This window comes from Rhinolophus sinicus, linkage group LG11 (assembly GCF_036562045.2).
Source record: "Rhinolophus sinicus isolate RSC01 linkage group LG11, ASM3656204v1, whole genome shotgun sequence".
In the NCBI taxonomy this organism is placed as follows: domain Eukaryota; kingdom Metazoa; phylum Chordata; class Mammalia; order Chiroptera; family Rhinolophidae; genus Rhinolophus; species Rhinolophus sinicus.
The window spans coordinates 58,616,674-58,640,683 of NC_133760.1; the positions used below are offsets into that span (position 1 = coordinate 58,616,674).

A 24,010-nucleotide genomic window follows, 5' to 3' on the forward strand; every position below is an offset into this window, starting at 1 on the left:
CTTCCCATGTCTCCTGCTGCTCTGAGGCCAGCATTATGCCTCCAGCTCCCCCCAGAGTCCCCACCTGTCCAAGAACCGCTAGAAGGCTGGGTGGGCAGGACAGCCCCGCTTCTGTCCCTGACTGGGGACAAGACATGCATTCCTGGCATCACACACTCGGAAGTGGAGTATAACCTCTCAGGAAGGATTTGTAAAGGTGATCAGATTCTGTATTATTCAATACACGAGATAATCAGCTCCCGGGTGAAAAAATCAGAGGCAGTGACTAAATGACTTGCCCTTGGTCACTTAGGCAGCTAGTGACAAAGCAGCCACTAGAAGCCGGGGCTGCCCATTCCAGCTCAGTTACAAATGGGCTAACGGGGCTCTTATAGTTTGAAAAGCTGCCTACTACTGACACCATGGTTTCTACCAGAAAATATATTCTGAGTTCCAAATCACCATAATACAGGGAAAATTTGGAAGAAGGCGCATTCTTTGCTGGAGACCACCAGCTCTGCCTAAGGCCTGCGTGTGGGTTTGCTGGAGGGGTCAGAATCAGAGAAGCAACGTCGCTCCTGGACTGATTTGCCCAGCAGAGGATCTTATGATACAAGTGCCCTCAGGGCTCTGCGTTAAGGGTAGTCCAAAAATGACTGGGGACAGGAACCTCTGTTAACCTCCCAAGGTCACGCTTACTTAATTTTTTTCCCCTCACGGCGTTATTTCTAGGGAAAAGAAGCACAGTGAAACAGTTAACCACTATGATTTTGGAGAGAAAAATTCCACGATCTCATTACTTCAAGTACCAGCTGAAGTTCCTGTTTTCTGAAACTCTCAGTCTTCGGGGAAGGGAAAGTATTCTTGGGGGGATGGTAGCAGTGAGGGTGACCCCGTTCCCACTTTCTTTTTTACCCGACTCAATGATGTTCATGGGACAAAAAAAAATCAGTCCAACCTGGATGACATTCTGTCCTCTTGGCTCTCTCTTTTTCTCCCCTGAATGACAACAATCACAAATGTCTTCGAGTGGTTGTCCCCACACACACTTGGTGGAGGGATTTCAACAACACCTAAACTGCAGGGACTTGATGTGTTTTTTCCCTAGCTCCATCATCACTTCATCTCTTATTTTTCACTCTGTAGTAGTGACCTTTATGGTCTTTCTCTTAGTATCATGTGGTTTTCAAGGAGATAGTTCAGCGGTCACTACGCCGACTCTCTGTTAAAAAAATATTCTGTACCCCAAGTATCCCACTCTTCTAGTCTTGAAGGCTACAGCTGGGGTGGCCGCTTGCCTCTGAGCAGATGCAGATATGACGAAGAGCAAGGCAGTGCTTGGCCTGAGTGGTGATCTTTTCATAGCCCCAGCTCTGTCACTTCATCTTCCTGGGGCTCTGTTTTCTTCTCTTGTACGTGAGAGGCCGGGGCCAGCTGAGCTTTGAAAGTCTTACTGGCCCAGGGACCACCACAGAGGGAGCACAGCGGAGTAATTACAGGGTGCCTCTGGGAAATGGGGTAGCAGCGAGGTGTCAGTGAGGGAAAGTGGAGGGGCTTTCGCCTCTTCTGACCTTTGAAACAGATTCTCTGCCCTCTTGCTTTAGAATTTGGGGAGCAAACTCCTGAAAGATGAGGCACACAAAAAAAAAACAGGAATAACTCGGGATGAGGAACAGGTGAGAGGTACTGGCCAAGTTGCCCCTTTCCCGCTCAGTGACCTTAATGACATGCCCTTTCTCCACCCTCGCTGCTGCCTCACCCTCCCCTCCCCCTCTCTTGAGGGGAGGGGGGACCAAGACCAGAAGAGGCCCCAAGCCTCTCACTGCATCCTATTTCCCAGGGGATCCCTGCATCACCATTATGACTAGGACAGTGAAGGTAATTCTATTACCAGTAATAGTATGTTGTAAATATTCCATCGCCACCTGTTAATTAGCGCCCCCCCCTTCCCCCTGAATAGGAAGCAATGCTGTGTAATCATGGCATTTTGTGGGTGATGCTGTTTATTATAGGTGGTATTTCAGTGGCTTGTGTGGGAGAAAGAATTAATTATAGCTCCCTGGTTCCAGCCTGTTCCCACCTCCCCACCCTCTCCTCCCATTGCCCTGATCTAGAAAGCCAGATACATATAAATAAGCAGAGTAAATACACACTGCTGGCTCCTGCTTCCTGGGGAGGGGTGGACAGAGCCCTGAGGCGAGAGGTCCCGGGGCTGGTTCTGGGACCCCACGAATGGACAGAGAGGCCTGGCGAAACCTCTGAATGTCTCTGGGCCCCGGTCTGCTCTTCCTAAAACAGGAATAACAAAGCAGCCCCGCTTGTGGTCTGAGCTTGTTATAAGGTCAAAACGATGAAATTCGGGAAGCTCAGCAATGTTATATACAAGTGCAGTTAAATTCCTAATACTTGTCTTGTGTGTGTGGAATTCCCTCTGTAGATTCTTCTGGAGTGTATCTGTAGCCAGGTTTCTTTGGAAACCTAACCAAACCAAGGAACTAGAACCAGAATAAGACGCAAATAAATTGACGGTAGTGGGGGTGGCTTAGGCAACAGGGATTGAGAAGAACTCGGTATAAGGGGAAGCAGGGGATTGTAAGTAAACAAAGAGAAAGTCCAAGACAATGAAAGGTCAGCGCTATCACAGGTGGGGACAGAATCTGTGGGGAGCACATATTTAAAACATGGAATGAGAACTTAAAAATGGACTTGCACACTGGAGGAAATTCAGAGGAGAGAGGCGAAGGCGGGCTGGGGTAAGATATGGCCTAGGAGAAAAAATACATACATATATATAAAGAACTAGTTATGTAATTCACTTCCTCTATATCTTAGAATCTGAGAACATGTGAACGAACCAGACATAGATGGAAAATGGAAAATGACAGAATTTGCTCAAAATACCGTAAATCTGCATTAACACTGGTGTTCGTGAAAAGTAACAGTTGTGTCACGGACTGTGTGCCTGGAATGGAGGACAGCAGACATCGTTATCTCACAGGGACCACGATTTGGCTTTTGTTATCAGATATGGTGACGAGTCAGACACTTCATAATTTATAATCACCTGAAGAGCTCTTGAAGTTAGGTATTATTACTGATCAGGAAACAGGCTCAGAAAACGTACGTATCCTGCCCAATGCCACACAGCTAGTAAGTGGCAGGGCTGGGATTCAAACCCTATCTAACTCCTGAGTCACCACACTGGGCTGCCTCTCATGGTAGACAGGAGGGTCCCGACTTTATATAAGGCCCACACAGCTAGGATGTAGGGGCGCCATGTCTAAACCAAACTCTCTTATGTCCAAAGCTTAAGTTCTTGCCATCACACCCCATTTCCTTGTGGAAAAGCCCAACCCGTGTTCACCCTGGAAGCTTGGGAGATATGCCACGGCCCGACTCTTGTGGACCTTCTGCTTTCTTTCCAGTCTTCCCAGGGGCTCCTGCAAGGCTCAAAGAATGCCACTATGGTTGTCAGAGGGAAAACCCTTGACGACATTATACAGAATCAGTCTTCAAACAAAATCCCTCAGAAATGGAACTGCAAGTCAAGGAGAGGTCAAGCAACAGAGGTTGCCAAGGATGTACCGAGACAAAAAGAGGAGTTGCCTTCCATGGGTCCCGTCTTTCAAAGGGAAGAGAACGTAAAGTAATACAGGCTAGAACTCCAAAGTGAAGCTGTCCCTTTGTCTAAAGAGAAAACAAAACAAAACAAAATTCTAGGCTAATAAGCTCTTCCTAAGAGAGGGTAAAAAGAATGTCTTTGTACTCATTGTCCCAGATGGAGTGGGGCACACCTGAAATTCACTTGTCTACTTAGCTCCTCCAAACCCAAAGACGGCTTCCATCAGAGAAAAGTGTGTGTGGGGCCTGTGATAGCCACATGCATAAAAACCAGTAGGAAGAAAGGTAAGGTCTTCTTGAGAGCATGAGAACATCGCTCCAGATTGCTCACATTTTTGTCTCGGGGACCTTCCTCTGGGGAGTACCAGCTGCTGGTAACTTCTTTCACTTGTGATTCTGGAGGGGTTTCCAGGAAGAGGTTGAGGCAGGATTAGAACTAACAATGCTGAGGGGATGGTTCCTTTTCCTTCTCCTGACCTCTTAGCCACAATCCCACAAATCCTTCAAGACCCTTCAGCTTCCGTCTTTTCCTGGTAGTTCATTCCTCCTCGATCCGAACACTTGCTACCCTGTCCACTCTGGGTTCACAGTGCTGATTCTACAATTATGATGAACTGTTTCTCTTGGTTTCAAATGCTTTCTACTTCTTTGACTCCCCCTCACTGCTGAGCAGAACACTCAGTAAATACCCTGCTGATTCAGTAACAGATGCAGAATTGGGGAATTCTTGGTTTCATGGTTACCTAAAGACACAGAGAGGGGGAAAGGAAGAGAAAGACTGAGTTGCCCTGGGGGAGAGAAACGCCCCCGAAGCACCCAGGATGGCATCTGCCCTCAGTAACAAGCGCTCTTTACTAAATAGGAGAAAATGAGTTATCACACCTATTGTAAATTTCCAGCAGCTCAATGAACCACAAACGCACAGGCTTAAACTGACGCAACTGGCAAGTTATGGACCTTAAATAGCAGGACTTGGAGACGGTACACGCAGAACTTCTGGTAGCTTGGTAATGACTCACTGTCTTTTTTTCCCCCAGCTATGTTGAAGGTTTGGCAAGAGTATATGCCAGAGGCAAGCCCCATTAGAACTTGTATCGAGTTTGCTTCAGAATAGGGAATTTATTCTTCAGTCTCTTTCTTAAACCCACACGCAAGAGTTAGATTACAACCCCAAGGGGCCCAGAATGATTGTGCTGTCCACTGCACCTGATTTCAGATTTGATCTCTCTCTCTCTCTCTCTCTCCCTCTCTCTCTCCTCAAAACCTCCAGTCTTTCCTTTTCATCTGCTGGATGGGTCAAAAGTCTGCAATAAATGACCCTTGGTTACTGGATTCCAGTTTGAAAAATGAAATCCAATCACAAAAGACATTTGTGTCTAATGTCCACATTACAATATGAACTAGGCATAGGGGATTTAGGAAATTATCTTTCATTTTTTTCTGATAATAGCAATATAAGTACACTGACGTATTTAGGGTCACGAAGTCTGCAATTGACATGGAAGTGGTTCACTAAAAATCAAACATTTTTGATAGGCAGACAAAGAAGAGAGAAAGATGAAGAAAATACAACAAAATATTAGCACTTGCTAAATTTGGATTGTCCAATGAATGTCCATTGTTCCCTTCAGAATTATAAGAGAATACATTTTCATTCAAGGAAATAAGTATCAGAAGTTTGTGTCTGACACGGGATTGAGAGCTGAAGGCCAGAACTAGGAAATGACTATCCTCGCCTCTCAATCCCAAACTGTACCTAAGATCTCTGATCAAATGGCATTCTAGGGCCAGGCAATTCGAGACTTTTGTTTAGAATCAGAAAGATGAGCCTATGGGTGTTTACTGGCCTTTCTTTCAACTTCTGTGAATGTTTAAAATTTGTCGTAATAAAAACAGTCTGCAGATTCCTCAAAAAAAAATTAAACATAGAATTACCATGTGACCCAGCAATTTCACCCCAAAGAAGTGAAAGCAGGGACTTGAACAGATATTCGTACACTCATGTTCACAGCGGTTATTATTCACAAGAGCCAAAAGGTGGAAACAGCCCAAATGTCCACAGCCAGATGAATGGATAAACAAATGTCATCTATCTACACAATGGAATATCACTCAGCCTTAAAAAGGAAGGAAATTCTGACACATGGTTCAACATCAATGAACCTTGAGGACAATATGCTAAATGAAATAAGTCAGTCACAAAACAACAAATGCCGTACGATTCCACTTATGTGGGCTCATAACAGCAGAAAGCAGAACAGTGGTTACCAAGCTGCCAGGCGAGTGGGGAATGGGGAGTTAGTGTTTAATGGGTGCAGAGTTTCAGCTGGGGTAGATATGAAAGTTCTGGAGATGGATGGCGGGGATGGTTGCACAACAACGTGAGTGCACTGAGTGCTATAAAGCTGTACATTACAAACAGCTGAAATGGTAAATTCTATACGATGCATTTTTTACTGCAATAAAGAAATTTCATAACAGGGAGTTGAAAGAAAGAAACTAAGTGCATGAACAGTAAGCTTCCGCAGCCTGACTTTTACAGCCGCTGCTCCATCCTGGGCCCTGCAGACACCGCACACCACCCACCCAGCCTCTCTGTGCCTTTCCTTCGCCGAGTCCTGCCATCAGAACTCTCTCTGTCCTCCTGTTCCGTCTGTCAAATCCCATCCATTTTGAGAGTCAAGCTCAGATGCCATCTACTTTGTAAAACCCTTCCCAATTCTTCTGACCAGGGTGATCCTTTCCTTTTTGGATTCCTGCTGTGTATTGTTTGTAGTCTCCCTAAAAGTTTGTTTGCTCATAAAAACAAAATCAATGCTTGGATGCTGGCCAGGGCTGAGTTCCCTGTGTACACAGTTCATTTGCAAGCCCCTTCAGAAGTACAGGAACATAAATTTTCTTTCAAAGAAATAGATGCCCATTAGAATGGTTATGGGTATCGTGGGACCCAGAGCTACAGGTCAGAGTTGGGAAATATGATCTGCACGCTCAATCTGAAGCTATATATAAAATTTCTATCCATAGGTCATCTCCGGATGGGCCCAGCAGTTTGAGAATGTCTGGCTTTGAAAACCCAAATGCAAGGTAAGCCAAACTGCAGAATGTATGTCCTGAAAATCCTAGTAGGATACCCGCCAGCCCCTGTAAGAGCTGGGGATGAGACTAGCCCGTCAGAGATAGAGAGAGGCAGGCACTGAGCTCAGATTCCCCAACAAGTAAAAACCACTTGGTTCTGAGTGGGAGCTGATCCCTCCAAAACGACAGTATTTTCGTGGAACAGGATACAGTACATGAAAATACAAATAAACAAGAAGTTGTCACTTGAAAACAGAAACCACTCAAGTGTCTTCACGGCAGCAAAGTGTGCAGCTGGGGCTAAGAAGCCCGTAGTGTGTGTGATAATACCAGGTAAACCACTTCCCGACTCAAAAGCAAGACTCTTGTCCCCAAAACCCAGGAAAGAAGGGAGGAAGGTTACAGAGAGAGCATTGATGATTTACCCTTTCACTCCGGTTTGGCCTGCCTTCTCTCATTCTCTCCTTTCAGCTGAAATGACTTTCCTGGTTTTTTGATGGGAATTTTAAGTTGAAAGGAAATGGATTTTAGTGCTTGAAGTATTTCTAGGTGAGAAGCTAAAATCCCCCTCCTAGTAACTGCCTGGGCTGAGAACAAGCTGTTTCCAGCCATGCGCGTGGTCTCTGACAGCTGCTTTTTGCCAGGTACTGCTCAGTTCCCACAGCAGCTGTATTTTTTCAAGGAAAAGGAGAATCTCATTATTTTCTTAGCATCTCAGGCACCTCATAGAGGGGCTCATGCCAGTGATCCGGCTGGAAACATCCTTTCTCCCCAAAGTCTCCGACCCTGTTCAGACCCACAGGTTTCTGGGAAAACTGTAGACCCCACAGAATTTTCTCCATTCTGATTTATGTAGACGTCCGTGAACGATTAACGTCTTTGACAATAATCGAGGACAGTTTTGAAAGTAAAGGGATTGTCCCTGTATTGATGACTTTGGCAACACGGTGCTGCCTAGCGACAGCTGGTATAGTTGGTGTGCTCGTGTGTCATTATTGGCTAATCAGAGATCTTAAGATCCTAGGAACAGCCGGGCCTCCCACACTCACCGATCACGCGAGGCTCTAAGTGGTGTATACAGAGCAGCTCTCACCACTGTTTCTTTTCCTATACTCCATTAAGTTGTGTATAGATGCACCTTCCTTTTTCCATTAGGCTGTATAAATGGAAGGCCCGGCCTGGATATGACCCAGTTTCAAAACCAATTTACTAGACAGACCATTCCATGGGTCCAGAAGGGGCTGTTAGGAGAGCAGATATAACTTACTTGTTATGGCGAGCGGGTAACGGAGAACAGATACGCTTTCCCTTCACGCTGTACATTACCCATGTGATTCACAGAGGAGAGCCCAGGAGAGTCACACATTTTTTACCGTGAATTTTCTGCTTATCTCTCCTGGGCCATATCAGAGTGGTGGGATCAGGAGAAAGTGAGAAACTTGCTGGCATGTTCCTACCGATTGCTGAGGTCAGAGGAAGGAGTTTCTTTCTACCAAGAAGACCCAGGTCCTAGACCTTCTCAATCACACTGTGGTGACATTATGCCAGACTCAAGGGACTTTGGAACTCAGGAAGGTCTCGGGAATCCTCACTGCTGCCGGACAAGGTACCACAGCTTTTGGGCTGTCCCAGGACCCTACGGTGGATGCATTTGCAGAAATGGTGTATGTATACCATCTGCAATTCTGGAGGAGGGGGGGTTTGGAAGAAAAGATTTAATGTATATAAGCTATCCAAGAATCAGCATACGAATTAGTAGTAGTAAATACATTGGCTGTTATTCTACTTACTATGTCACATTAAAATTTTTTCTACTTCAAGTTATAGTGGAAAATTTAAAATTTTATCTATTTAATGTGTACAACCTTATGATTTGACATACATTGTGAAATATTTACCATAATCAAGGTAATTAACACGTCTATCACCTCATATCACCCTTTGTCTTTTGGTGGAGAGAACACTTAAGATCTACCTTTCTAGGAAATTTCAAGTAGACAATACAGTCTGGTTAACTACAGTCGCGGCGTTGGACGTTACGTCTCCACAACTTATTTATCTTGCATAACTGAGTATTTGTACCACTTGACCAGCATCTTTCCATATCCGCCCCCTGAGCCCACGGTAACCACCATTCTATTTTCTGTTTCTATGAATTTGACATTTTTAGATTTCACATGTGAGATCATACAATATTTGTCTTCCTGCCTCTGACTTATTTCACTTAGCATAATGCCCTCCAGATTCATCCATGTTGTCACAAATGGCAGGATTTCCGTGTGTGTGTACACACACACACACACACACACACACACACACACACTGGGGGTGCCAAAAACATGTATACAAGTGGACACTTTGGTCAACGTTGCTCAAGCCGTAGTTCACCGTAATCAGAGGTGTCTGGACACTGATGGGAACCACTTTGAGCACCTCTTGTAATGGCAGAAGTCAAACGTGACCTGTATTCATCTTTTGCTATCGATGTATATTGAGTATTGCAATTTTAATACAGCTTTTTCTTTTCTGAAAATGTGTATACATTTTTGGCACCCTCTGTATACACACACATGAATATTGTTCAGCCTAAAAGTGGAAATAATATACATATATGAATAATATATATCAACATATACACCATATTTATATTTTTTAAAAATAAATATATATACCCTATTTATATATTTTGACAAATACATATCACATTTTCTTTATCCATTCATCTTTCAACAGATGTTTAAGCTGTTTCGCATCTTCACTGTTAAGAATAATGCCACAGTGAACATTGGGGTGCAGATATCTCTTTGAGGTACTGATTTCATTTCCTTTGGGTGTATAGCCAGAAGTGGGATTGCTGGATCATAAGTTCTATTGTTAATTTTTTGAGAAGCCTCCATCCTGTTTTCCATAGTGGCTGCCCCCATTAAAACATCTGCAAGTCTGAATAGAACTTCTAAGAACTCAGGGTATTTGCTCTTACCTATTATTTGTTTGTTTGTTTTTGTTTGTTTGTGTACATCTTTGCAAATGAGTGAAAGGCTTTCTGACTCCTACCAAGGTCAGTTCCAAATTGTATATAAAATCTGCAAAACTTTGAAACCGCAACAGTGAAATTGGGCACGTGAACACTCGTGCTCACCTAGGCTGCCATGGCTGGAGGGGGGAGTTAATGCCAGCGTGAACTCATTACTCTAGGCCTTTGTAAGGAACTCCTCGGCCATTTCTAGGATCAGGTTTTGGGTATCACAGGAGCATCCTTCTGGTCGGCAGGAAGAGGCATAAGGAGCCAGCACTGCTACTCAGGAGGAAGAAGTAACAAATCTGCGTCCTCGCTGTTTAGAAGAATTCAGCACGAATCAATTCAAGGGATAAGGATATTGTTCACCTAGAGGAGAGTAACTCACTCCTTACTGAGTTCACAGTTAGACTCCCAGCAGCCCAGCCGGTCGTATTAGTGACGCCCTTTTGAAGGGAGAAAGGCTCAGGCAGAAACCTCCAGTCAAAGCCTGGATCATGGCTGATGATGGAAAGTTCAGGGCAAGCTCTTCGCGAGCACCTACGATGAGCCCAGCATTGTGCCAGGTCCACAGGAACAAAAGCCCCACCTGAGCTGCTTCCTGCTACCCCAGGAAGGTGTATGGTCACCTGACAGACACTCAGGATGAAATAACAGTATCTGAGTAAGGAAAGCTGCCTCAGAAACACTCTACATAAATCATGTAGAAACATCCACATACTTCTGAGGACACAACCTGACAACCACCTAAGTGTACATCCCAAGAGCCAGCTGATAACAAGCTAAAGGGTGTGGCAACTTCAGCAAGTAGCCCCAGGTAAGCGGGAGATGGCCTGGAAGTACCAGGTGGGCAGAGAGTGAGTGAGGAAGGGACCCCATGCCTAGACGAGGGGCCAGCAGGGTGACCTTGGGGGATGGGAAAGAATCAGCGTGAGTTTTGGGTTGTGTCACAGAAGACAGAGCAAGAGTGGGTGGATGAGAGGCCCAGAAATGGAATCATGTGGGTGAGCCATGTGGTGATGGGAGACAAATGTCGGGCCACAGGGAAATGCAACAGGAGGTGGTGGGTGGGCAGACAGAGTCCACGCCACCGGGTGACAGAAGTGGGGTGAATACGTGAAGGCTTAACGCTTTTCCTTTATTCAAAAGGAGTTTGCTGAACATAGCATCTCTTCATGAAAACCTCTTTTAGTCTTGGTTGGCAGCAGTATAAGCAAAGACAGGCACGAGGAGGGAGTCATCTGTCCCCAAACCCATTTTAGGTGGGGACAAATGCCATTCTGCAACTTACTCCTGACCTATTTCGATTAACTAGAAATAAAATCTGGAGCTCCAGGAACTCAGAGGCAGGAGTAGAATTTCTTCCCCTGACTGTATAAGGAGCTTAGGGGATTCCAAACCATCCTTTTCCAAGCTGAATGCCTTAGTTTCCTTATCTGTAGAATAACATGTAATATGTACTTGAATCATGGAGTTATTGTAAAGAGAGGTGATATGCAAAGTGCTTAGCCGAATGTCTGACACATAGTAAGTGCTCAATAAAACATTACAAATATTATCTAAGCTTCCTTTCACTAATATTCCAACATTCTATGAATTCTGTCAAAACTAGCTCTATCCCCCTCCAAAGCAGGACTGCAAATGCCCTGAAACTGCGAGCAAAGTTCAGGTCGGACGAGACATGCCTGCCCAGCTCACAGTGTTTCCTCTGCTGCCAGCAATGGCCTCACGCTACACAAAGTGGCCCCTACTGAGCCTTCCACCCTCCTCGCACAGGCCAGTGAACTGACTCAAGTGAGAGAATTAACTTCTTTCTCTAGGGATTTTGAAATTTGGAAGAGGCATGGAGACTGGTGGTTAATGGAGCTGAGTCAGGAAGAAGACACCACCCCTTACACACACACACACACACATACACACACACACTCACTCACACACTCACTCCAGCTGCTGAGCCCCTGGTTCCTGGCCCGGCTCTTATCTCGGTGCTTACCTCTTAGGCAATTCCATCAGCATCCCAGCATCTTTCCTTTCTGTTTACGTGAGCCAGAGTAGATCTCCATTGCTTGCAAACACAGGACAGGCCCACGATGGATATAATCACATTATTTGGAAACAAGACCCATAGTTTCCATAATAGTTTTGAAGTATTCTTGACATCCCCCCAGAATGATGGAAACCCAGGGTACAAGACCTTCATGCAACAAGGTAATAGAGAGGTAGCCCCACCACTTCTGTATTACAAAAGTACCACGTTATTCGATTCACGGGAGAGCCAACTTCCTGAGAGTGGATTTTAATGCTTTTGACTTCTCCCGTATTTCAGAGTCCAGAGAACGGTGCTGAGGTTTCTGTGAAATCTCCAAATAACCCTTTGTACTAGAATGCCACCAATAAGTGGACAAGATTTTTAATCAAGTCATCACCCAGGAGAGAAAGGAGCTGAAGGAGGAAACAGAGAAAACTAATTATATCCGTGACAATTCAAAGCCTACAAGAGGGGAGCAACATTTCAAAACCATTTCAGTGCCTCAAAACCCCTAACGTCTTTTAGAAGCCATCTGCCCATGGGGACCAAGGTTTCCGGTTCTTGTGACTATGATGAATGGATGCTGAAAGGTACTGAAAGGTAGAGGAATGTTCTGGCAATTCAGTCCAGAGACTCAAAAGACAATCTTGTCATCATTATGTGGTCTAATGAGTTCAAAAGGAAGCCCCAGAAGCAGAGAATGATCTCTCTGTAATACAACGAAGCCCAGGTGAGGCCAAACGAGGCAGAGGAGTTTTTTTTTAGCAGAGGTGGTGGAGAAGGAAGGGGCTATCTTCTAGTTTGTCAGGAGAGGCTCTTCTTCCCGAGACGGGAGTGGAGCTGGGTAACTGGCAACAACGGAGTGAGACGCACCTAGGTCAGGGATAACCAAGACCAGTGGGTGGCCCAGAAATAACCAGGAAACTTCTGATGCTGCAGTAGGATTTATGCCTTGAAACATGGCTGGGAATGAGCAGGGCAGATGGGGAGGGGTGGAGAACAACATGTGGTTGACCCTGTAACAGGAAGAGTCATTCGAAACACTGTTTGCTAACAGTTAAGTGGGTAATGCTTTTGGAACCCAGAAGTCTGTTTCCCCTAACTTAAGGGATGACTTACTCACAGAGTTCAAAATGATATGTGATGTGTTTCGAAATTTTTTTAAAAAATGTAAATGTTTATTAAAAAAGTACAAATGGCTGGGTTGAGTGGAAGATTTCCGCTAATCCAAACTGTGCTTACACAAAGTCAGCCTATCTGTGACAGTGCCCGTGGGAGGGGACCATCTGATGGGAGGGACCATAATTATGTAGGCAGAGCTCAAGGGCTCTGGTTCATCTTTTAGGGCTGGTCTTGCAACATGTTATTCTAGTTCAGTGATGGCCATGTTGCATGTTCTGAAGACCTGGCACAACTAAGGACCATGAACAACAGAACAGGGTCATGAGTTATATTGAAAATAGGAAAAGTAGGGAGAGGATTCTTTTTAGTGGAAAAAATTGGGGGGCGGGCTTTTTGAAAACCCACGTAAATTTAAATTAGGATGGTCACTTGGAGTAAAGAATGTTTTGGGTTTAATTTGAATTCAGGGCTTATTTACAAACTTAAAAAGAAGGTTTGGTTTATCTGGGAACAAGGAAACGTGGAAAGAGCAATATAAAATTTCCAGCTGCTCCACAGGGGATGCTGAGTGGACCAGTTATGTCTCGTGGATTTCCACACTGCATAGATTATCAAAATACTAGATGATCGGTGAGATGGCAAGTGGAACTTGACCATAGAAAGTGGTGAGAACATATTTTAAACCATATAAGCATACAACTCAATAGAATAAAAAACAAATAACTCAATTAAAAAATGGACAAGGAACCTATATAGACATTTTGCCAAAGAAGACATACGGATGGCCAACAGGTACATGAAAAGGTGATCAACATCACCCACCAATCATCAGGGAAATGCAACTCAGAACCACAATGAGATGTCACCACCTACGTTAGGATGTCTAATATCAAAAAGGCAAGAGATAACAAATGCTGGAGAGGATGTGGAGAAAAGGGAACCCTCGTGCACTGTTGGTGGGATGTACGCTGGGGCAGCCACTGTGGAACACAGTATGGGGAGTCCTCAAGAAATTAAAAATAGAACTACCATATGAACCAGCATTTCTAGTTCTGAGTATATATTCAAAGGAAATTCTCTCAAAGAGATGGCTGGACTCCAATTCACTGCAGCATCATTCACAATAGCCAAGGTATAGAAACAACCTAAGTTTGCCGATGGATAAATGGATAAAGAAAACATGGTGTTTACGTATATGTACACACACACACACACACGCACACACACACACACACACACAATGGAATATTATTCAGCTTTAAAGAAGAAGCAAATCCTATCATTTGTAATAACATGGTAGACACTGGAGCATGTTACTCTAAGTGAAGCCAGACAGAGAAAGACAAATACTGCATGGTGTTACTTAGATGAGCAATCTAAAAAACAAAAAAATTGAACTTATAGAATAACGAAGTAGAAAAGTGGTTGCCAGGGGCGGGGGGAAATAGGAGAGGTTGGTAAAGGGTATAGACTTTCAGTTATAAGACGAATAAGGTCTGAGGATCTAACGTATCACATGATGATTCTAGTTGATAGCACTGGATTATATGATTGAAAGTTGCTGAAATAATAGAACTTAAATGTTCTCACACACACACAAAGGTAACTATGTAAGGTGATGGACGTGTGCATTAATTTGATGGTGAATCCTTTCACAATGTATATGTATATCAAATTATCACATTGAATACTTTAAATACCTTTTACTGTTTTATTCTAAAAATTTTTGAAATATATAAATTTTATTTGTCAATTAAGCTGGTGTGGTGGGGAACAAAACAAAACCATATAGGGAGATGAGTAACACTGCCAGTGAACAGATTCCTCCACGTGTTAAAAATAAAAGCATTTCCAAGAGCAATGCTTTCATGCCAGAGTGAACTCAGGTCAAGTGGAGGCATCGATGGCCAGCAAGGAATCCAGGCTGGACTGCAGCCTCCTACGCTGGCCCAAGATGAGTCTGTTCTCCACACTCCCACGCTTCCAAGGGGAGTGGGGTGGGAGGATGCAGAAGTGATGGTAAAGGTACCTGGAAGGCAAAAAGGTGGCTTCTGGCAGATGTGGCTGTGATGTCTATGTGTTTCAATGGACTCCAGACAGACAGAGAAAGTCAGCACTTGGCTGAGGCATGACTTGGAACCATATGTGTCGTGGGGTTTGTTCGTGGGACGGAGTCATTTAGCTAGTGAGAAAGGCTAGGCTACTACCTGACATGCCCGACTCAATGTACTAGTGTTGCTGTCCCTTTGTCGTTACACATGCGTTAACATTCATAAAGCGATTCTTTTTCAAATTGCCCTTCCTGTGAAAAAAACGGTCCATTAAAGGAAGGCATCAGCTAATGCTGATAACAGATGAGAAGAGGTCTTAGAAAGTGGTCTTTTGTTTAAAATAAGAAGTGAATGCTGAATTTGGCAGCAGGTCAGACATGTGGAATCAACAATTTCACTTACAGGGGCTAGGGAGAGTAGAAAATATAATTTATGAGTGTCCCAGCCACGGCAAAAGCCGTAGTGTATGGGGGAATTTTTAATAACGAAGTGATAGTCACAGATTGGTACATTCTCAAAGGTGTTGAGACCTAACCCTTAAGAATCCCACTAGATCGTCTGCTCTAGGAGGGCAAACTTTCCTCCTGTACAGAATCCCAATGCCTGCAGTGGCGCCTGGCACACCGGAGGCTGAGAGACAGGAAGCAGCCACGAAATGTAGCACCTACCAGTTCATAATGAGGAATTTGGATACTGATGGAAGTGCAATGGGAAAACTTACACCATGTTCACACAGGGGAGTGATATGTATCTAGCAGTCTCCATAGGACTGTTAGGTCCTCATGAGAGGAAAACCTTTTTACCTCTGCCCCTTCCTTCCTGCTTGGTAGTGTGTGAGCATAATACCTGCAATTGCTGTAGCTAGCTGTCTTGCAAGCATGACACAACGGTCAAGGGAAAACCAAAATGCTGACCCAGGATCCTACCATTTCTGAGCCACCATCACCCTCTCTTTCTTGTCTCCATGACTCCGAGGCTGAATGTTGGCTGATTATCACTCTTGCAGTGCTTTTTCCCCCCCTCATAATAGAGACTCTTAGGAGTTGGGAAACAAAAGAATATAGTAGGCGGCAAGTTTCTTACATCTGGCCCACTTCATCATTAAAATTAGTTGCCTACCAACACCTGTAGGCCTTAGAATTTGCAAACCCAACTATAACTGTAGTGAAAACCACAAACGGAAGTTTGTATTTGTGACGCTTTCAAATTCATCCTTCTTGGAAGAAGGGAGGTGAGGAGGTTGATTTTTTTATTAGTATTATTTAGTAAACTGAACAAAGAAGTAATATTTCTCAAGGACACTTTTGTACCAAGGTAAACCCACATGCATCTTTGTACCAAAATCTATTTTTAGAAGTTACCATTTCAGAAGAAGGGAAAACAATGAGGATGGTGATTCCAGGTTTTAGGTTAACATAATTTATTATAAAATGAAGCATTTTGTGGATATGTGTGTGTATGTATATGTAAATACAGAGGGTGCCAAAAAAATGTATATACATTTTAGGAAAGGGAAACTGTATTAAAATTGTAATACTCAATATATACTGATAACGAAAGAGCAACACAAGTCACGTTTGACTTCTGCAATTACAAGAGGTGCTCAAAGTGGTTACCATCAGCATAATTTTAATAGTTTTTCCTTTCTTAAAATGTGTATACATTTTTTGGCACCCTCTGTATATATAACAGACCTCACCAAAATGTGGAAATATTAACATCATTAGACTATATTCAGTGACTGTATGATATTGCTATTATATTTTCCTTATAATTTTTGTATGTTTTACATAGTCAAAGGGAAAAAAATAATAAGTGAAATATACTCAGCATTATGGATTTATCCTAATTGATTTACTCATTCCTTTAGTGGTGGATGCTAAGGGAGCTTCTAGTTCCCAATTCAAACCCTCGGAGCTTCAGGAGAAAGCGCACTTTCAGTCGCTCGCGTCATCAGGACATAGAGCATCCCCTTCATTGTCTCTATGACAAACTAATTTCAAGTTTGCCTTCACATCTTGCCAGAAGAGAACGAAGTGCCAAGTTGTCCCTTTTACCTATTCTCAGCTGGGTTCGGTTACAGTTTGTAGATTTTCCAGACTGGAGGACGTGGTGATTACAGGGAAGACGTCATATTTGTCAGGAAAATGCTTTTGTCGATAAGGATTCAGCAGCTGTGGACACTGGCTAGTGCCCCTTGGTATGGAAGCAGCGTGGAGCTTGGAAGCAACCCGATACTCGGTGAAGTGAGTACATAGGGTAACCACTGCCCCTAACACAGAGTCAGACCTTTATTTGGCTTTCCGAGTGGTTTCTCTTGCCCCCTGCATCAGTCTTATACTGAACAGGATGATTTAATTGTTCATCGTCCTTTAAATCGCCCAGATTCTACTTCCAAAGAAAGGAAACCTGGACCAGGTTCTGAGAACGACGTTTTCCTCCTCCTGAAAGTGAGCTTTACATCCCATGGAGCAGAGCCCGAAAATCTTCACTGAGGCCCAGTTGGGGACCTGGAGTGTCCTTTTTCTGTGGATCAGAACAGGACTCAAACTTTCAGGACACTCTTCTTCTGAAAATCTGCGGAGCAGGAGTTGACCTAAAGGCTTGAGATGTCTACGCATTGGTGCAATTGACCGAGGGGGTGAGAAGATTCTCCAGCTGACTGTGTGTGCTGTGGCCATAGTGGGTCAGTGTGCCCCTTCTCCAGGATCTCGTTCTGCAATCAGAGCCTGACAGCCCTCATCCGTCCATTGCATAGTGTAAGCTAAGTCCACGTGACCCAGATCCTACAATTGGTGTTTTTGTGCTCAGGATGAGGCTGACAATAGTCCTTCAACTGCAGTGCTCCTGTGCCGGTCTGTTCTTTGTGATTCTGGCATTTGTCTTTGTTTGGGGGCAGAAAGGAGTGTGAGTATTGAGAGGCCCCTCCCAGAGTCAGTGGTATTGGCAGGTAATTTGTAAGCATCTGAGTAGAGGGTGAGTTCTTCCTACACAGCCTGCATGGGCGGCACCATCATGACACTTGGTCCTTGGTTTACACAGGGGCCGAAGGACACATAGGATGGGAGAAGAGCAGGTAGAAATGTTTGGTTCCTGCTGAACGAATTGGAGGAAGGAAAATGATGAGACCAGCCTGAGAGAGTGGACGGGTCAGTTTAGTGCTACTGAGCTGTTAAGTCTGGTGTCCCACTTGGGCCATCTCACAAGGAATTCACAGGCTCCCTTCTGCTCTTCTCTGGGGACAGAGATCTTTGGTTCTAACCGCATTTGTATTTTTTATTCCAGAACGCCTGTTTGTTTTCGCCAGTATTTTCCTGGTTGCAATATCAGGGAATCAGTTCCTGTCAAAGGTTTAAACGAGGATGTTTGATTGAGACCTTGTGATGGATGTCTGGTCTTGTCTGGCTTCTTTTGGGAAATATCCTTGAGTCCAAGGCTTATGCTGGTCCTGTCCCTGGGTTTGATCTTTTCCTAAGGACCATCCCGATCCCAATTGTCTCTGTTTTCCCTTGTGGTTTTTAAAGCAAATCTGAATGTTATACTCTGGAATGCCAGTTTCCTTGGCCAGCTGTTCCCTAGTATTTCTATCAGGGTAAGGGTTGTGTTCAAACCATTTTTGGAGGATCTCCTTTTGACCCTGGTTATAAACAATCTTGCCTTGCCATGTTTCTTTTTGTAGTATGCCACTTGCAGTGCTGTTCAAACCCATCTTGGGAAAAGGTCCCTGGATTCCACAGAGACAGCAAGTAGGCAGCTGAGGAGTTCTTCAAGACACAAGGCTTACCCAATCAGGTTGGTTAGTCTTACAAGGCAGAGCATCCTTAGTGGCTGGCAATGGCTAAATTAATTCAGCTTTCGAGACCCCTTTGCCACAAGACAGGTCGTCTGACAAATGCCATTGCTAATTAGTGCACTGATTCACGGGAGGGAACCCACTATCTGGCGAACACAATTAGCGCTTTTCAGGAGGCTTCCCAAATTAAGACATGATATATAGTTTTAGCCTGTCACCAAGGAATTCCTGGGTGTCAGTGGCCGGTCCTTTACTTTCCAGGGGCGGGGGGCATTCCTGCCAGGGCCATTTGCTGGGGCAAAAATCACTCAGTTCTGGTGCAAGGAAATAAACATAGGACACATCATCATCCTGAAGGGAACCTTTGGCTTTGAAATGTAGAGACAGGTTGCCTGCAGCCTCAGCATCGCTCATGCTTTCACGTAAAATGCTGTCCCCATGGCACCTATAAAACTGCTGGTTTCCTCTTAGATTCTGTCATCCGCGTGAAAGCCTAACATGTGTATAATTTTTAGACCTATTAATTAGCCAGCTTATTCATTTATCCACCGAAAGAAAAGAGGTCCGTGGAACAGGGAGGCAGGCCTAGGTGATTTGCTAATCAAAGTCTCAAATCTCAGAAAGCGTCTGGACTCACAGGCACAGGATGTTGGCTCTCGGGGTTGGCGAGGACTCTCTCGGGTGCTTTGAGGTCAGCGTTGTCCCTTTGCTGACATTCTGGCTGAAGGACTGCTCTAGGGCCTGGCTTCTGGTCATCAGTGAGTAATTGGGAAAGCATCCGTGACTTCCCCACCTCCACTGAGCAGAGAGGCAATGAGCAGTTTGGAAGTTACAGAAGAGGGAATGAAACCCCCCACTCTGTAGCCTTCCCTCCCAGAGCCCCCCACAAATGCTCCCGGGACAGTTATTGCCACCCAGACCAGGTGGCTATCTGCCCAGCCATGTGGAGAAGCCATGATGAAGTCAGATCCCCAGCAGACACAGAGGGGTATTTTTTTAAGCAGGCAGAGCAAGGGCTGGGAAGGCAAGAGCGAGTCTATCCTCCAGGGACAAAGCAGTCCAAGAGTTCCCATGCCAGTGGGTTCTGGAGAATTGGCAGGGCAGAAAATGTAGAGGAGACAAATCACTGCAGAAGTCTCCAGGGCCTGAAACAGAGTAGCTCATTAATGCTTGGAAAAAAAGAGCGAATCTGAACATGAGTCAGAATATCATGACTCATGAATGGGGCGGGCATGGCACCCTTGGGATTTGCCTTTGCTGGGTTAGTCAACAGCAAGAAATTCCCTTAGGACCTTGACGCCGAGAGCCAGATTACTTAGAACAAAACACATGATGCCTCGTTTTCCTCCCTCTTGGCTGGTCAGTTACTCAAGATACGATAACTCAGCCCACCAAGTGCTTCCACGCATGGCCTCAGCGACCCCTTGGAGTTGACAGGAGTATTTTCATCCTGAACATCAGTGAAGTGATGGGCCAAGTTCAGGCTAATTAGTGGGAGGCCAGGACTTGTATTTGGCTGTGATTGCAGTGCTGTGTCTCCGCCGTGCTAGGCCGACTGTTTCCCCAAGACGCTCTTCTTCATGTGTCACTGAGACTTCTCCCCTCCTATCCATGCTATAGGTCAGGGGTGGGAAAAAGAGATTTCTGTGGAAGTTAGGTCTCTTTGAGTGGCTCATTTGAAATGAAGTGCCGTTTTGCATAAAGACAAGCCCGGGACATGGAGGAGATCCGGGCGGTCAAGTTCGCTGAGGCTCCCTGAATTGCCTCGACGCCCTCTTGGTGTCTGTCTATGTCTTTATGACCCATGAATGTATTTAAGCCATTTTGGGGTCTAGTTATAATTCTACACCTTCTGGGAATAACAGAGTGATATGCTTTCTGTGTATAATGACAAATGTGACTTCTTTTGATTTGTTCTGTAACTAACTCCTTTAAGTTTCTCTTCTTAAGGGACCCATCCCCCTTTCCTGCCCTAAAATAATTTCCCAGAGGCCACTGTCTTAGGACTGTTAGTCACTTCTTCCGTTTGTGCTGTCTTTCTGGGCTGTCCCCCTTTTAAAAACAAGCACCTGTCTCAGGTAGGAACACGTTACAAAGTTGAAGCAGGGATCAGACACTGAAATATCAACACGGGCCAGGCAGGGGATGCCAAAGAGTGAGGGGGCTGCATGTAAGAAAAGCAGCACCCCAAGAGTGACACAACAAGTAGCTGTCACGTGGCCCCTGCGCGGGGAATGGGGAGTGGTGAGGATAACACACTGCCATGTCTCAGCTTTAGCTTACTGATGGCACGTGAGAAAGCAGGCCTACTGTTGCCAGATCTTCCAATGGTTTCAGTAAAAGCTAGAAATCAAGATTGGAAGGTAATGGCTCCAGAGTTTTTGATGTCAACTGATTAAAAAAAATTTTTTTTAACTCTTTGGGAACTAAACAAACCACATCTGTGGCCCAGTGATGGTGCCAGGGGCGAAGGAGATGGTCGCCTCTGCCTCAGAATCTCCATCACTCCTCTCTTATTGACTGTAGACACTTGGATTTTCTTGGTCTCGTGGAAAACCCAACTTTAAGAACCCTTCTTCTTTCCCACCAGATTGCTGTCATCAAATCTCTCCTGTAGACATTCTGGTTCAAATCGGCCCTCGTGATGGGAGTGAAAGACTAAGTTGGGGTGTGACCTTGCCAAAGATGAAGGACAGTTTTCTCATCTGTGCAATGAGGCAGTCAAGCTTGAGGGCCTCCTTATCTGACGTTAGGGTGTCGAGGCTTTCAGATTAAGGCACCTGGATTCACATGCTGTCTCCTCAGGAGCTGTGTCAATCAGGGCACCTGTCCTTAAGTCACTGAGCCTCAGCCCCCCTGTCTGGAACACGGGGATAATGACGCTCCCTGGACCTGTAAGAATGTTCTAGGATTGAGGAAATGTATCTGGGCACAGAGTGCTCAGTAAATGCCCCCATTACATTTCTATTTCATACCAACATTTTACCAACATAATATCAGATTTCTTTTCCTCACTGACAACTGAGATCACTGCCCACAGAAGTGGAATTTGTTGAGGAGGAGAGTCGAGAGGTGGGGAGAGTTTGTGTTGCCAGGGAAACACTGACATCGTGTGATGGGGCCTCTGTGAGCTGTGCGAATGGCTTGGTGACCTGGGAGAAAAGAGGAGAGAGGCCCAGCAGGGATGGCTGTGGGGCAGGGTGGCTGATGAGAAGCTAAGCCCCCCTGGCAGAGCGTTCAGGGATGCTGAGCGCAGTCTGGGGACCAGGATTGTGGTCACATCCCTCACTGTGCCTGAGGGACTGTAGTAGTTTCCTAGGGCTGCCGAACCCAAGTCCCAAAACTGGCGGCTTAAAACAATAGTTTGATTCTCTCACAGTTGTGGAGGCTCCAAAATCAAGGTGTCGGCAGGGCCATGCTATTTGTCCTGGCTTCTGGTGCTTTCCAGCCGTCCGTGCTGTTCCTGGGCCTGAAGCAGCATCTCTGCACTCTCTGCTGCTGTCGTCACATGACTGCCCTCTTTCTGTGTGTCTGTGTGTTCAGATGGAACTCTCCCTTTGTGTCTGCCTCTGTTTCTCTCTTTATAAAGAGACCAGTGCTATTGGCCTCAGGGCCCTCCCTCCTCCAGTAGGACCCCATCTTAGTTTATATCTTCATTATATCTGCAAAGACCCTTATTTCCTATTTTCAAATAAGGTCCCATTCCCAGGTTACCAGGGATTAAGAGTTCAACACACCTTTTTGGGGGACACAATTCAACCCACAACAGTGACTGTGAGCAAATCATTCAACGCTCGGAATGTCACATCTTTCTTTTGTCAAACAGGGACGCCATCTGTCTCACCCAGAGCTGTTTGGAAGGTCAAATGTAGTAACATCGGGGTAACCTTTCTGTGAAGCATAGAGCACTTTACAACTATTCGGTATTTTGTTATCACTGGAGGGATGTGATAAGGTCAGAGATGATGATTGTAGAGCGTGTGCGTTCCCCCGGAGTGATCATAAAAATAAGAGCGTGTAGTATTTATTATTAATAACCAGCTTGCTGGAACCCCAAGGCCCAGGACCCGCTGACGGAATCCTCTGCCACTTTTCTCAGTTTTACTTCTCCTGACCACTCCACTCCCTCTCCGTCCGGTGCACACTGAAAGCATGTCCACGACTTCCGGCCCAGGGGGAAAATGGTTGTATTGCTTCTCCCTCTCCCCAAATGAAACACATGAGGCTCACAACACATTGGTCTCGAGGTATTTAGCTTTTCAATCAGACTCTGACCTGATTGCATGTTACCCAGAGAGCTCGATTTCCTTGCGCTGAAGACCTGGTTGTTTCTGAGGATGTAACTGCACGTCTCTATGAACTCAGAGGTGGTTTGTTTTGGAGAAGGGAAGAGGGTGCAGATTTCTTGGCATTTCAATGGCTCCATTCTCTCTCTCTGGACTGCACATGCCCTTAGTTTTCTCTTTACTCTCTTTATTCACCACTTGGTTTGATTTTCCACTATTTTTCTTTAACTGTCTTCCCTCTCCATGTTTTCTCCCCCATTTCTTGCCTCTGCTCCCTTTCCAGAACATAGATTTCCTGCCCTTCCCCCACTCATTTCCTTTTCTTTACTGGATTGGATGAGATCCTTGGCTCACTGCAGCTTTATTTTCATTCTAGAGACTTTTCAGACTGTTCCGCCCATAATATGCTCTGCCACTCTCCTGTGACAGTTTATAATCTGTTGTAGGGAGCTTAAAACTATTCAATCTCCTTGCTCCTAAAAGGGGATGGCAGGTACTGAATTGAACCCAAATGGTTTTACACGTAGAGCTGCTCCTCCGTGGACAGCCGCACATTTATGTGCTGCTGCGATTCTGGGTCTCACTTCCCGGACTTGGGCAGAGCAAATCTTCTGGGGTGTTGAGACAGCACCACCCCCAACACCAGCCTCGTGGACAGGGACAGAGAAGAGGGAAGACATTCTCCGTCCTTTTTTGGAAGGCTTGAACTTCTTTTACAAACCAGTTATAACAGGATGCAAAGGTTCTCCATTTATTCATTCACCAGTTACTTTTTGAGCTCTCATTAGGGACCAGGCATCACGTTGGGTGCTAGGAGCATACAGTAGCCCCCTGTATCCAAGAGGGTAGGAGACACTTCCCAAGACGCCCACAGTAGATGCCTGAAACTAGACAGTACCGAACCATATATTCACCACGTGTTTTCCTAAAGAAACCAGTTTTCACTTAAAGGAAGCACTTTATGGCTTCTCTTTGGTATATTGAAATTGTCAGCATCAACTACTCTTGTGCTTTGAGGCCATTAGTAAGTAAAATAAG

General features: G+C 45.0%; 1 protein-coding gene and 1 pseudogene across 1 annotated transcript in view; both read right to left on the minus strand.

The window, feature by feature from the left end:
* Positions 1 to 24,010, minus strand: part of TMEM178B (transmembrane protein 178B) — a 323,639-nt gene that overhangs the window by 69,730 nt on the left and 229,899 nt on the right. The gene's annotated exons all lie outside the window — the stretch shown is intronic.
* Positions 17,581 to 18,602, minus strand: LOC141567652 (double homeobox protein B-like; annotated as a pseudogene).